Source organism: Typopeltis vanoorti, chromosome 12 (assembly GCF_054136105.1).
Source record: "Typopeltis vanoorti isolate ZY-2024b chromosome 12, IOZ_Tvanoo_1.0, whole genome shotgun sequence".
Taxonomy (NCBI): Eukaryota; Metazoa; Arthropoda; class Arachnida; order Uropygi; family Thelyphonidae; genus Typopeltis; species Typopeltis vanoorti.
The window spans coordinates 83,851,244-83,866,071 of NC_143560.1; the positions used below are offsets into that span (position 1 = coordinate 83,851,244).

The 14,828-nt window shown below is 37.2% G+C and overlaps 1 protein-coding gene across 6 annotated transcripts in view; it reads right to left on the reverse strand.

The window, feature by feature from the left end:
- Nucleotides 1-14,828, reverse strand: part of LOC150100946 (uncharacterized) — a 322,775-nt gene that overhangs the window by 273,287 nt on the left and 34,660 nt on the right. For all 6 annotated transcript variants that reach the window (XM_090402231.1, XM_090402232.1, XM_090402228.1 and 3 more), the window contains one exon: nucleotides 850-993. The gene's annotated coding sequence lies outside the window, so the exon portion shown is untranslated. The remainder of the gene's footprint in view (nucleotides 1-849; nucleotides 994-14,828) is intronic.

The window sequence follows — 14,828 nt, forward strand, 5'->3', positions numbered from 1 at the left end:
ATTTAATTTACCAACTTCATTAAAAATCGTGCCTAAGTAGCTGAATGTTTTACTTGTTCCACAGGTTCCCCATTCAAAACACAGTTGACATTTTCAACAATTCCACCTATTTTCATTGTCTTTGTTTTTTTATTGCTGACCTTCATACCATATCTATTACAACAGTTATTCAATTCAGTCAGGGAATCTTGCAAACTTTTAGTGGATTTATTTAGAAGTATAACATCGTCCGCATAAAGCAAAGAGCTGATATTAACATCTCCAATTCTGATATTCCAATCCCATGTTACTAACATCATTATTATTGTACAGGCACTTCCCATGTCTGAAAACTCGTCAAGGGAGGACATGAACCAATATTCACACAATGCATATTATATCCCTCCTAAAATTCATTCGATGACAAACACTTTGCAACCACTCATTCACTCCAAGAAAAAATATTTAGTCTTCATATCCATGTTAAATGTACTCTACAAAATGTTCAAAGTGATCCCTTGTTCTTTTCTTCATGTCATGAACTGAAAATTTACATCTGTCATATAAAACTCTTAGTAACTTAACTTTCTATTATATTCCTTTTTTTTCCTGCCTATCAACCAAATTTTGTAATCTATAAATCTTCCAATTTATTGTCAGTGGGATACTATTCCATCGACTTATGATTTTAGTTACCTCTCAGTACTCATCACTTTCTCATTCACCAAAAAATCTAGAAACAACATAATCAGTGCATATTATCATAGTGATTGCATCAAAGCCTTATAAAAAAAAGGGAGGAAAACTTCCTTATTTCTACTTGTTAGTGTGTTCAACATTTAAAATGATAATTTCAACTATTTTACTCACTTATTTTTGCAATACATCCTCTGAACTTCAACTCCCTCTCCAGTATCTTCACCAAATCTCTTGCCTCATCAATTTCTTAGAGTCCAGTCCCATCAATGTATGAGCTGAGTGTTCCAAAAGTAATGCTTCCATTGTGATAGCTCCCTAATAAAAAAGAGAGACATGTTAGTGAAATTGTAAAAAACAGAAGATAGTTTGAAGTTTCTAATCTATTGTCATACACTATTTCTCAACATAATCTCCTCCCCTTTAAATATATTTTCTCCACAGCACAACAAGCTTTTAAAAGCCATCACAGTTTTTAGGGAAGATGGCAAGTTAAATCGGGAAATAGACAACAGAATAAGCAAAGCTTGTATGGTAGATAGCCAGCTGAATAAATGGTATTATATAATCCAAACTGTATTTTAAAGAATGTAATCTTAATCTTTTAAAAGCACAAGCGTTTAAAAGTCATCACAGTTAACTCTTCAGGTTGTTATTAGAACCTTACAAAATTGAACAAACATTTTCTCATTTTTGCTTTGACATTTCATTTTCAATATCTTCAACTTAGGAAATAACTAGAAGTCCAATGTAACCAACAGTCAGTAAGGAAGATGTTCTACGTTAAATCTGATTAGACTATAACCAGTTTAAAAATTAATAAAAACTTTTTTTTTTTTATTACGTCACCTCCTTACCCCCCTGCATTCATTAAAGTTATATTTAATAATCATTCTTGCATTTGCATATCACACTAATATACAGCAAAAGAACTCTTGGGGATTTACTTACACAAGCTTAGCTAATTTCCTCTAAAAATCTGCTTTTGTCCCACAGCTGCCTAATATATCACAGTCAAGTTATAAGCTTTTGTGGCCAATTTTTACCTAATATAACTATCACTGGTAAAGCAAATATGTTAACTACTCATATATTAATGAATTTATCAGTTTGCGAAGAAAAAATCATGCATTTTACGATCGTTTATTATTATTTTTTAATTAATGACACTTTTTTTGCTACATTTTTGCTTCTAACGCTTATAATAAGTCTTGAATCACATTTATGATAAAAATCAATTTCTTCCCTGTTTAAAATGTTTATACATCATTCATTATCAAATTCCTGCCATGTACCAACAAGGGGTGTACAGGATATGAGAGTACTACATGAAAAAAATTACATCATTATTAATTTCCTATCTACAATTTTCCTCCAAATCAGTCTGTTACTTGTCAACACTCCAGCATTATCAGATTTTATATTTCAATCATCTAAAGCACTTTGTACCGTATCAATCCACCTATATCTTGGTCTTCCTCTGGGTCGTTTTGCTGCCAACCTGGCAGAGAACACTTGTTTTGCTAATCTTTCCTCGCCCATTCTGTTTAAGTGACCATACCACCTGAGATTAGCTCTGCTAACACATTCCTGGATGCTGACAATGTCAAGTTCTTTCCTAATATCCTCGTTTTTAATATGATACTGCCATTGATGCCATCTGTTCACGCCTATAATTTTTCTCAGGACTCTCATATCTGCCATCTCTAGTCTTTGGTCAAGTGTTTTACTTCTGACCCAGCTCTCAGATCCATAAGTTAAAACTGGTTTGAACACTGTCTTGTATACAACTAATTTAGTGTCCCGACTAATTTCTCTCTTATTCCATATGAATTTATTCAATTGACTTCCCACCATACCAGCTTTGCTGATTCTGTTGTCTATTTCTATATTTAATTTACCATCTTCAGTAAAAATTGTGCCTAAATAGCTGAAATGTTTTACTTGTTCCACAGGTTCTCCATTCACAACACAGTTGACATTTTCAATGATTCTGCCTATTTTCTTTGTCTTTGTCTTTTTATTGCTGACCTTCATACCATATCTATTACAACAGCTATTCAATTTAGACAGAGAATCTTGCAGACTTATATCGGATTTATTTAGAAGTATAACATCGTCTGCATAAAGCAAAGAGCTGACATTAACATCTCCAATTTTGATATCATGTTTAATACCACTTTCCTTCATAATGTGATCCATATAGATAATGAATAACAGAGAGGATAATGTACATCCTTGTCTCACACCAGATTTAACATTAAACCATCTTCCTGTACTTCCTTCAATTCTAACTGCTGACTTACAACTCAAATAAAGACTAAGTATTGCTTGATATAATGCCCCATTCACACCATATAACTGCAGCGTATTGAATAGCTTCTCTCTTGGCACCTTGTCATATGCCTTTTCCAGATCTTTGTTATATTCCCATGCTTTCTCGACTATTTGTCGTAAAGTGAAGATCTGATCCCTCTATTTGGCATGAATCCAGCTTGTTCTTCACCAAGCTTTTCTTCCACAATTCTTCTCAACCGTTTCTCAAGTATATTTCCATAGATCTTGCCAGGAACACTCAGTAGGGAAATACCTCTGTAATTCTCACATGCAGTTTTATTTCCCTTTTTATATATGAGTACTATGAGAGCTCTACTCCAATCTTCGGGAATTCGTCCCTCTGTCCAGGCTTTCTGAACTATGCAGTTCAGCCACCGTAAGACTTTTATACCACTATACTTCAGCATTTCTGGTCGAATATCATCTACTCCTGCTGCCTTTCCACATTTCAAGCCTTTGATGGCTTTTTCTACTTCAAGTATGGATATGGATTCCTGACTGCATGCCTGGTCAGTGTTTTTTACCACTGTGCTGTCATCACTGCTTGTTTCATTCAGCAGTTTTTCAAAGTAATTACTCCATACTTCAAGGATATCTTTTTCTCCCGTTTTCATGCCACCCTTATCATCTCTAATTCCTTTTTTTGCACTCTTTCCTCCATTCTTAAGCTTCTTCAACAACCTCCAGAATATTTTGCCACCTTCTTGATATTTATTTTCTATATTCTTGCCAAAGTCCTCCCATGACTTTTGTTTGGCTAGTTTTACACAGTGTTTAGCATTCTTGCATTTGTCTCTATATACTCTAAGAGCACAAGCTGACTTATTTGACAGGAACTTTTGGTATGCTTTCTTCTTTTCCTTCACTGCCTCTTTAACTTACCATGTCCACCAGGGAGTTCTGATTTTTTTATCCCTACAGACAACTTCATCACGTGCCTCTCTGGCAGAATCAATCAATGTTTTCTTCAGAGTTTGCCACTGAATCTCCAAGATTTGCTCCTGTTCTCAAACTCTTTCATTTTTTCTTCAATAATCTTTGTGTATTTTAGTCTACAGCTCACATCTGAGAGCTGCTCAACTTTTATTCGCTTTAAAACTTTCTTACATGTTATTCTTTTCCATATGAAATTCAATTTTATCCTGCTCAAGACTAAATAGTGATTACTTCCAATTTCAAATCCTCTGTACACTCTGGTGTCCTGCACCAGGGAGAAAACATCACTATCAACAATAACATAGTCAATGAGACTTTTCTTATTCCTAGCCTCTTCTCTCCATGTGAATTTGTGCACATTTTTATTATTATTATTATTATTATTATTACGGGCAACTCCAGGGAGTCATCAGACTCATCGAGGGAGGCCCCAAATCATTTTCATCACAACTATTCGACATTCATACAGTATCTATCATACCTCGCCTTAAACTCATTCACTGTCACAGCATCCACCACAGATTCAGGGAGCGCATTCCACTCATTCACTACTCTAAAAGTAAAGAACCCAGCTCTAACACCTTTACTAACCACACTTTTACCCAGTTTCCATGGATGTCCCCTAGTCCTCCCACAACCAGCCCTGTTCTCAAAAATATCTTCTGAATTAATTTTATAGAAACCCTTCAGTAATTTCAATGTCTCAATCATATCTCCCCTCCTCCGCCTATCAACCAATTTTTGCAACCCACAAATCCTCAACCTGTTCTCATACGGTTCATTCCACAGACCTGCTATCATCTTGGTCACTCGCCTCTGGATCCTCTCCACCTCCTCCCCATCAAGAAGAAACCTAGGTGACCAAATCTGAGCACAGTAGTCGAGATGAGGTCTTATCAAGGCTCGATACAGAGGAACAATAACCTGCTTGTCTCTGCTTGTCAACGTATTCTTCAGCAACCAAGTGATTTGATGAGCTGATTTGGCCACTTTTGCAATGTGTCCCCTAAATTTCAATTCCTTATCCACCAACACTCCTAAATCTCGTGCCTCATCAATTTCCTGGAGCACGGTTCCACCAATGCAGTAAACTGCCTCCCATCTTTTCACCCCAAAATGCATAACCTTACATTTTGCCACATTAAATTGACATCCATTCTCCCTAGCCCAGACCTCCAATCTATCCAAATCATCCTGCAAAATTTTGACGTCATCTGCATTCACTATTGCCCTACCCAACTTCGCATCATCCGCAAACAAATGAACTGTTCCTCTCAGATCCTTTCCTATATCATTTATGAACAAATTAAACAGCAGTGGTCCAAGAACAGATCCTTGTGGTACACCACTAGTCACAGGCCGTCTAGTGGACTCTACTCCTGAGTAAACCACTCTCTGATATCTCTCCGTCAACCACCCTCCTATCCATCTCACCAACCCTATGTCCATTCCCATATGCTGCAATTTACTGATTAGAATTCCATGTGGTATCCTGTCAAAGGCCTTAGCAAGGTCCAGCAGAATCACTGTAAACCCATTACCCTTATCCAGTTCAGCCGTCACTGTGTTATAATACGTGAGCAAGTTACTGAGGCATGACCTACCCTTCACAAAACCATGCTGTCCCCGATACAGTATCCCATTTTCTTCTATCCAATCTTGTATTTTCCTCTTGACTATTTTCTCTAAGACCTTGATAATGATTCCTGTTATGCTGATTGGCCGGTAATTTTCAACAGCAGCCTTGGAACCACCTTTGTGCAGTGGAACTATTTTCCCCTCTTTCCACCCCCTTGGGACTGACCCAGTCCTGAGGCTCAAATTAAACATAATGGTCAAGGGCACTGACAATTCTTTGGCCGCTTCACGTACGACACGAGCTGGTATACCATCCAATCCCACAGATGTATTGACATTGAGGTTCTGTAATAGACTAGTTATCTCTACCTCATTCATCACTATTCCAGTATAAGCTGTTGGTTCCTCCATTTCCGCAAAGCCACCACCTGGATGATATACTCTTGCAAAGTGCTCGCTCAGTAATTCCACAACATCGACTGATTCGGTTACCTCCCTACCCTCAGCATTTTTTAAGATCATTCTACCATGAGCATTTTTCCTTTTACTTGCAACATATTGAAAAAACTGTTTGGGATTCTCTTTAGCCTGCATGGCCAATTTCCTTTCGTAATCTGCTTTTGCTTTTCTTACCACCCTTGTTACCATCCTGGCCTGAGCTTTATACTGTTCATGCACCTGATGGTCACCCTTCTCCTTAAATTCCCTCCACAATTGTTTCTTTTTTTGCAGCTCAAGCTTAATAGTGTTATTCATCCATTTAACCCCTACCTGATTTATTATTCGGACTCTTGGTATACAGTCAACCATTGCCTCCTGCAAACAGTTCTTAACCACCTCCCATGCACCATCAACATCCAGCCCTTGCAGTTTTACATGCCATGGCATTGAGCCAAGCACACACCTAAGCTTGTCATACTTACCAGCCCGGTAATTCCACATATACCCTGTCTTAATTGTAAATTCGACTCCTTTAGCCACCTCCCATGTCATGACCTTATGGTCACTCTCACCAATTGGTGGCAACATGGTCATGTTCGTTACAGCTACATTCTCAGTTGCAATTACTAGGTCCAGCACTCTCTGCCCCCTGGTATTTTCCAATACATGTTGCCGTAGATAGTTGTCCCTTAATAACTGCATAAAATCCAATTCCTTCCTCCCATGTGCCCTCTCCTCTTTCCAGTCAATGTTACCATAATTGAAATCACCCATAATAATTACCCTCCTTCCATTCATTTCTTCTATTTGCTTATGCATACTATTCCCACCATCCACTCCATCACCAGGTCTATAGCAGCACCCAATTGTATATTTTGTTCTGCTAGATTGTATCTCACACCAAACAGCCTCAAATGTGCTTTTTTCCCCATCCTGCAGTTCAACTTCTATACTCCTTGGCTGAAGCTCATCAGCTATCATCAATAACACTCCTCCCCCCTTTTTATTCACCCTGTCACTCCTGAACACGCTATACCCATCGCATTCAATCCCACTAGCTTTATCATCTTCTGTCAGCCATGTTTCACTAATACCGACAACCTGTGGCCTGGAAGTGCCAACCATGGCCAAAAACTCTTCCTTCTTGTTCCTAATACTCCTGGCATTAGTGTACATGAATCGCAGAAGCCCATTTGTCCCATCCCTACTTTGATTCCTTATACTAATTATCCCATTCTGATTTGTTGTCCGTCGTACTCGCCCGGGCGTAATATACTCATTCATACACTTAACTGCCCCCCCTAAAGTCTGCATATCTACTCCCCCCCCTCTTAATAAATCTAGTTTCCCTGAGTCTGTACATCCACTTCCACATCATTCATCAACACTCTTTCAAGTCTCCGTACACCAACTCCTTTCAAATGTAACCCATCCATCTTATATAAGTCCTTTCGCCCATTGAACTCATTCCACACATCCACAAATTCCACACCACTCTCCATGCATAACCCACGCATAAAGTCATTGGCAATTATGGCCCTCCTTCTAAACACTTCGCTGTCATACCGCGGTAAGATACTCACCATCCTAACTCTCTCACTCTTCTCTTTTGCTACCTCAAACAACTCCCTCACATCCTCTATCATTTCCATTTTGTCCTCTTTCAAATCATTCGTTCCTGCCACTATTATCATCTCTTTCACCCTCTGTTTTTGCAGTCGAATAGATTCGCTGACGTCCTTTATGTTCGCACCCGGCTGGTACGTTAAACTCTCGATTATTACGCCTCTTAATAGCGAATCCCCATACAGCACTCGCTCCTTCATTTTATTGACGTTTACGTACATTCTATTTTTTGCCGTCACAGACTTCCGCCGGTTATTTGTCGGTACGTTCAACACACATTTTTGCATACGCTCCAGTTGTCGTTTGGCTCTGTGTATCGCGCCATGTAAACGGGCAATTTCGCTACTCGCATTTATCTCACCATTTTCATTATCGATCAAATCATCCATTCCTTCGGTGTTTCTACCTTCATTTACACTTTCAGCGACGCTCTCACACATATCTGGCACTACCACGCAATTCTCTAGTACACCGCCATTTTCTACATTCTGACTACCATTAACGATATCAGTCTCGATACACGAAACACGCTTGAAGTCCTCATTCTCTTTACACTTTCTACACATATTAACTCCACTATCACTTTCTAACCAGACTCCTACCGCTCTTCGCAAGGCATACATCTCACAGACAGCACATTGCATAAATTCTTTTACATCAAAACTCTTAAGCAAGCATGGCGACCTGGCCGCCATTTTTTTCTTTATCGGTGCCATGTGTACGCTATCTTTTCTTAAAAATAATAATTAAAATAACAGAAAACACGCAAAAATTGCACAGACACACCAAGAATCAAAAAGCAAACAATACTACTTAAAATTCTGGTAAAATATCTAATGTTAACACAAAATAATACTGATCTTTCCAGGAGCTCTCGACAAGCCGACGATCTAATCCGTGCGACACTCTTCATCGATGTTGCTCATTCATTTATGTTGGAACATGGTGTTAGTAATTACAAGTCCATGTCCTGAGCAGAAATCCAACAGATATTTCCCATTATTATTAGCTTTGCTCTTTTCTCCAAATTTTCCCAAAATATTTTTGTATGTCTCACAATCATTTCCTACTCTGCTATTTAGATCCCCAACAAGGACCAACTTTTCATTTTTCATTGTGTCAGTTGCTTTTTCTAAAGCCTCAAAAAATTCCTCCACTTCTACCTTAGTAGAACCTTCTGTGGGACCATAGGCACAAATAAGTCTCATTGTCCAGTTCTCCATTCTCATATTTGCCCACATTACTCTACTTGAGACTGACTGCCATTCAAGAAGATTAGCCACGTATTTTGTGTTGAATACTATGGCTACTCCTTCTTTTCCTTGATTGTCATTGCCTGAATATAACATTTTGTATTTATTGCTCTGAAAGATCTCAACAGTTTTGGTCTTTTTTGTTTCAGTCACCCCTATTATGTCGATCTGGTACTTATCTTATTCCTCAGCTAGCTCCATTTCATTGCCATTCAGGCTTCTTACGTTGATAGTACCGATCTTTAACTCTGGTGATGTTGAGTTGGGGTTTATTTTCAGATTTGTTCCAGTAGCTGACTTTTCGCTGTTCGCCCTGGTTCCCTGGCGAAAACAATGGGGGCCTTGTTTAACTGGGTGACGCCCCAGCCGGCATGAAATTTTGTCATGTTGTACCATCATTCTATATTTTGGTTTAACCAATAAGAATACAATTTTGTCGGCTAAATTCCAAATTGCCAGCCCATCTTCGTCCGCTCAGTATCCAAGTAGATACCCAACAGGGTGCACCACGATAAGGTGAAGATTGGACATTAGGTCAGAAGCCCTGGTCGGTTCTCCGCATTCCTTTAAAGGCTATGTGGAGGTCTCCTCTCAGTTATACAGCTTTGACCCTTAAGCACCCCAACATTAAGAAGAAATTTTCCTCTTCCACTTTAAGGCAAGCTTGAAAGCCTCAAAATGGCAGTCCCATCATCAAGCTAGACTGCAGATGGCCAATAACCTTCTCAGTCGAAATCTTAACTCACTAAAAAGACTCATGAAGATATTAAACGGACAGACTCTTATGGTTACGAACTGGCTCGGAATAAAGATTCGAGAAGAAAACTATTGAAAACAAAAGAAAAGCAGAAATACACCTATTAGAATATAGCTACCTGGAATGTGAGAAGCATCCACCACATAATCATAGAATTGCACCAAGCATTAGAATAAAGAAATGCAAAAATAGCAGTAATTACAGAATCTAAAAAAAAAAAAAAAAAAAAAAAGCAAAATGGAACAGACGAAACTGAAAACTACATATATATATATATACAATAGTGTAAAAGCAGAAAAGAGAGCTAAATCTGGTGTAATGATCTTTTCACATAAATCTCTTTAAAACAACATAATCCATTATAATTGTTGGAGTGATAGAATAATAGAAATGAGAATTAAAATAGACAGAGGCTATATGACAATAATTGGAACTTACACACCTGAAGAAGGAAAAGAGGATAACTCAGAAAACTTTTACAAACAACTGCAGAACATTTTAAATAAGATCAGTCTAGAGATCATATCTTGGTAATAAGCAATCTTAATGCAAGAATTTGGCAATATACTATATAAACCAAACATAGGACCTATAGGAGAACTTAACTGTAATAGGAATGGAAATAGATTAAGAGATTTTACTATAAGTAATAACCTTAAAATAATGAATACCTTCTTCAAACATAAAGACATCCACAGATACACCTGAGAAGCAAGAGACACAAGAAGCATTATTGATTACATAATCAGCAATGTCAAAATGTCAGAAATGATAATAGATACAAGACTATACAGAGGACCAGAAATAGAATCAGATCACTACCTTTTAATCAGAAAAATAAAATGGGAACCAAGCACAAGGAAAACAGAAATTTTGAATCCTTCAAAGAAGTTAGGCTTTTAGATGACAATAGTATTAAAGACGTACCAAAAAAGAATAAAGAACTGGATGATAAGTATAAAAGAAAATCAGAATATCGAAGAAGAAGAATGGTCAAACCTAAAAATCATAATGACAAAAACTGTAAAAGAAAGTTTACAGTTTTTGTAAAAGAAAGAAAAACAGGCCTTAGGGACTGAAATGACAAAATTAAATGCATTATTGAAGAAAAGGAAAGAAAAAAGCATATAAAAACTGGCTCAACCTGAAGACAGTAGAATCAAAAATCGAATACAACAGAAAAAGAGCAATAGCAAAAGCAGCATGCAGGAAAATAAACAGAAAGAGATGCGACAATTCTGTAATAAAATTAGAGAGAGACTGTACTCTCAAAAGACCTAACACATAAAATCCTTAAAGATTTAAATAATGTGAATTACAGAAAAAGTAGATATTAATGCCATTAAAAGGGAAACATAGCAAAATTACTACCAAGATCTATGGTATGATGAAAATATTCAAAACAGAGAATCAGCCTTTGTAAACAACTTGAACAACTTGGAAAACATAACTCCAGAAGAATTAACAGAAGCATTAATCCAAAGCAAACTGAAAAAGCTCCAGGAGAAGATAATATAAACCTGGAACTTATTAAATATGCAAGACTTGATTTCTCGCTTAGACTGCTTAACTTTTATAATATAATTTGGAAAGAAGGAAAATGTCCACAAGATTGGACAAAAGCAATAGTTATACCTATCTACAAAAAAGAACACAAATCTGATTGCAAGAATTATTGTGACATCAGTTTGCTTAATATTTGTTATAAAGTATATGCAAAAATCTTTGCATATAAACTTAAACATATAGTAGACCCAAAATTAATAGAACAAAATGGATTCAGAAAAGGCAGGTCTTTCATAAGATTCTGCATCATCATCAAATTCCTGACATGTACCCTCAAGGGGTGTACAGAATATGAGAGTACTACATTCAAAAAATTTACATCATTACTAATTTCCTATCTACAATTTTCCTCCAAATCAGTCTGTTACTTGTCAAGACTCCAACATTATCAGATCTTATATTTCTATCGTCCAAGGCACATTGTACCGTATCAATCCACCTATATCTTGGTCTTCCTCTGGGTCGTTTTCCTGCCAACTTGGCAGAGAACACTTGTTTTGCTAATCTTTCTTTGCCAATTCTATTTAAGTGACCATACCACCTGAGATTAGCTCTGCTAACACATTCCTGGATGCTGACAATGTCAAGTTCTTTCCTAATATCCTCGTTTTTAATATGATATTGCCATTGATGCCATCTGTTCACGCCTCTAATCTTTCTCAGGACTCTCTCATATCTGCGGTCTCTAGTCTTTGGTCAAGTGTTTTACTTCTGACCTAGCTCTCAGATACATAAGTTGAAACTGGTTTGAACACTGTCTTGTATACAACTAATTTAGTGTTCTGACTAATTTCTCTCTTATTCCATATGAATTTATTCAATTGACTTTCTACCATACCAGCTTTGCTGATTCTGTTGTCCATTTCTATATTTAATTTACCATCTTCGGTAAAAATCGTGCCTAAATAGCTGAAATGTTTCACATGTTCCACAGGTTATCCATTCACAACACAGTTGACATTTTCAATGCTTCTGCCTATTTTCATTGTCTTTGTCTTTTTATTGCTGACCTTCATACCATATCTATTACAGCAGTTATTCAATTTAGTCAGAGAATCTTGCAGACTTGTAGCGGATTTATTTAGAAGTATAACATCATCCACATAAAGCAAAGAGCTGACATTAACATCTCCAATTTTGATATCAGGTTTAATACCACTTTCCTTCATAATGTGATCCATATAGATAATGAATAACAGAGGGGATAATGTACATCCTTGTCTCACACCAGATTTAACATTAAACCATCTTCCTGTACTTCCTTCAATTCTAACTGCTGACGCACAACTCAAATAAAGACTAAGTATTGCTTGATATAATGCCCCATTCACACCATATAACTGTAGCGTATTGAATAGCTTCTCTCTTGGCACCTTGTCATATGCCTTTTCCAAATCGACAAAACTTAAATAAAGATCTCTGTTATATTCCCATGTTTTCTCGACTATTTGTCGTAAAGTGAAGATCTGATCCTGACAGCCTCTATTTGGCTTGAATCCAGCTTGTTCTTCACCAAGCTTTTCTTCCACAATTCTTCTCAACCGTTTCTCAAGTATACTTGCATAGATCTTGCCAGGAACACTAAGTAGGGAAATACCTCTGTAATTCTCAAATTCAGTTTTATTTCCCTTTTTATATATGGGTACTATGAGAGCTCTACTCCAATCATCGGGAATTCGTCCCTCTGTCCAGGCTTTCTGAAATATGCAGCCACTGTAAGACTCATACCACCATACTTCAGCATTTCTGGTCGAATATCATCTATTCCTGCTGCCTTTCCACATTTCAAGCCTTTGATGGCTTTTTCTACTTCAAGTATGGATATGTATTCCTCACTACATGCCTGGTCAGTGTTTTTTACCAATGTGCTGTCATCACTGCTTGTTTCATTTAGCAGTTTATCAAAGTAATTACTCCATACTTCAAGGATATCTTTTTTTCTCCCATTTTCATGTCACCTTTATCATCTCTAACTCCTTTTACAGCACTCTATCCTCCATTCCTAAGCTTCTTCAACAACTTCCGAATATCTTACCACCTTCTTGATATTTATTTTCTATATTCTTGCGAAAGTCCTCCCATGACTTTTGTTTAGCGAGTTTTACACAGTGTTTAGCATTCTTGCATTTGTCTCTGTATTCTCTAAGAGCACAAGCTGACTTATTTGACAGGAACTTTTGATATGCTTTCTTCTTTTCCTTCACTGCCTCTTTAACTTCCTGTGTCCACCAGGGAGTTCTGATTTTTTTATCCTTGCAGACAACTTCACCACATGCCTCTCTGGCAGAATCAATCAATGTTTGCTTCAGAGTTTACCAATGAATCTCCAAGGTTTGATTCCTGTTCTCAAACTCTTTCATTTTTTCTTCAATAATCTTTATGCATTTTAGTCTACAGTTCACATCTGAGAGCTGCTCAACTTTTATTCGCTTAAAACTTTCTTACATGTTATTCTTTTCAATATGAAATTCAATTTTATCCTGCTCAAGACTAAATAGTGATCACTTGCAATTTCAAATCCTCTGTACACTCTGGTGTCCTGCACCAGGGAGAAGACATCACTATCAACAATAACATAGTCAATGAGACTTTTCTTATTCCTAGCCTCTTCTCTCCATGTGAATTTGTGCACATTTTTATGTTGGAACATGGTGTTAGTAATTACCAGTCCATATCCTGAGCAGAAATCAAACAGATATTTCCCATTATTATTAGCTTTGCTCTTTTCTCCAAATTTTCCCAAAATATTTTTGTATGTCTCACAATCATTTCCTACTCTGCTATTTAGATTCCCAACAAGGACCAACTTTTCCTTTTTCATTGTGTCAGTTGCTTTTTCTAAAGCCTCAAAAAATTCCCCCACTTCTATCTTAATAGAACCTTCTATGGGATCATAGGCACAAATAAGTCTCATTGCCCAGTTTCCCATTCTCATATTTGCACACGTTACTCTACTTGAGACTGACTTCCATTCAAGAAAATTAGCCTCGTATTTTGTGTTGAATACTATGGCTACTCCGTCTTTTCCTTGTCTGTCATTTCCTGAATATAACATTTTATATTTATTGCTCAGAAAGATCTCTTTTTTGTTTCAGTCACCTCTATTATGTCGATCTGGTACTTATCTAATTCTTCAGCTAGCTCCATTTCTTTGCCATTCAGGCTTCTTATGTTGACAGTTCCAATCGTCAACTCTGGTGATGTTGAATTGGGGTTTGTTTTCAGATTTGTTCCAGTAGCTGACTTCTCGCTGTTCACCCTGGTTCCCTGGCGAAAACAATGGGGGCCTTGTTTAACCGGGCGACGCCCCAGCCGGCATGAAATTTTGTCATGTCGTACCATCATTTTTTATTTTGGTTTAACGAATAAGAATACAATTTGGTCGGCTAAATCCCAAATTGCCAGCCCATCCTCGTTCATTCAGTATCCAAGTAGATACCCAACAGGGTGCACCACGAGAAGGTGAGAATTGGACATTATGTCAGAAGCCCTGGTCGGTTCTCTGCATTCCTTTAAAAGCTATGTGGAGGTCTCCTCTCAGTTATACAGCTTTGACCCTTTATGTTAAAATTACTAATTGAAAAACAGAGAAATGAACATAGAAACACATAGCTTTCATAGGCAATACTCAAGTATTTGATAAAATTATCAGAGAAAAA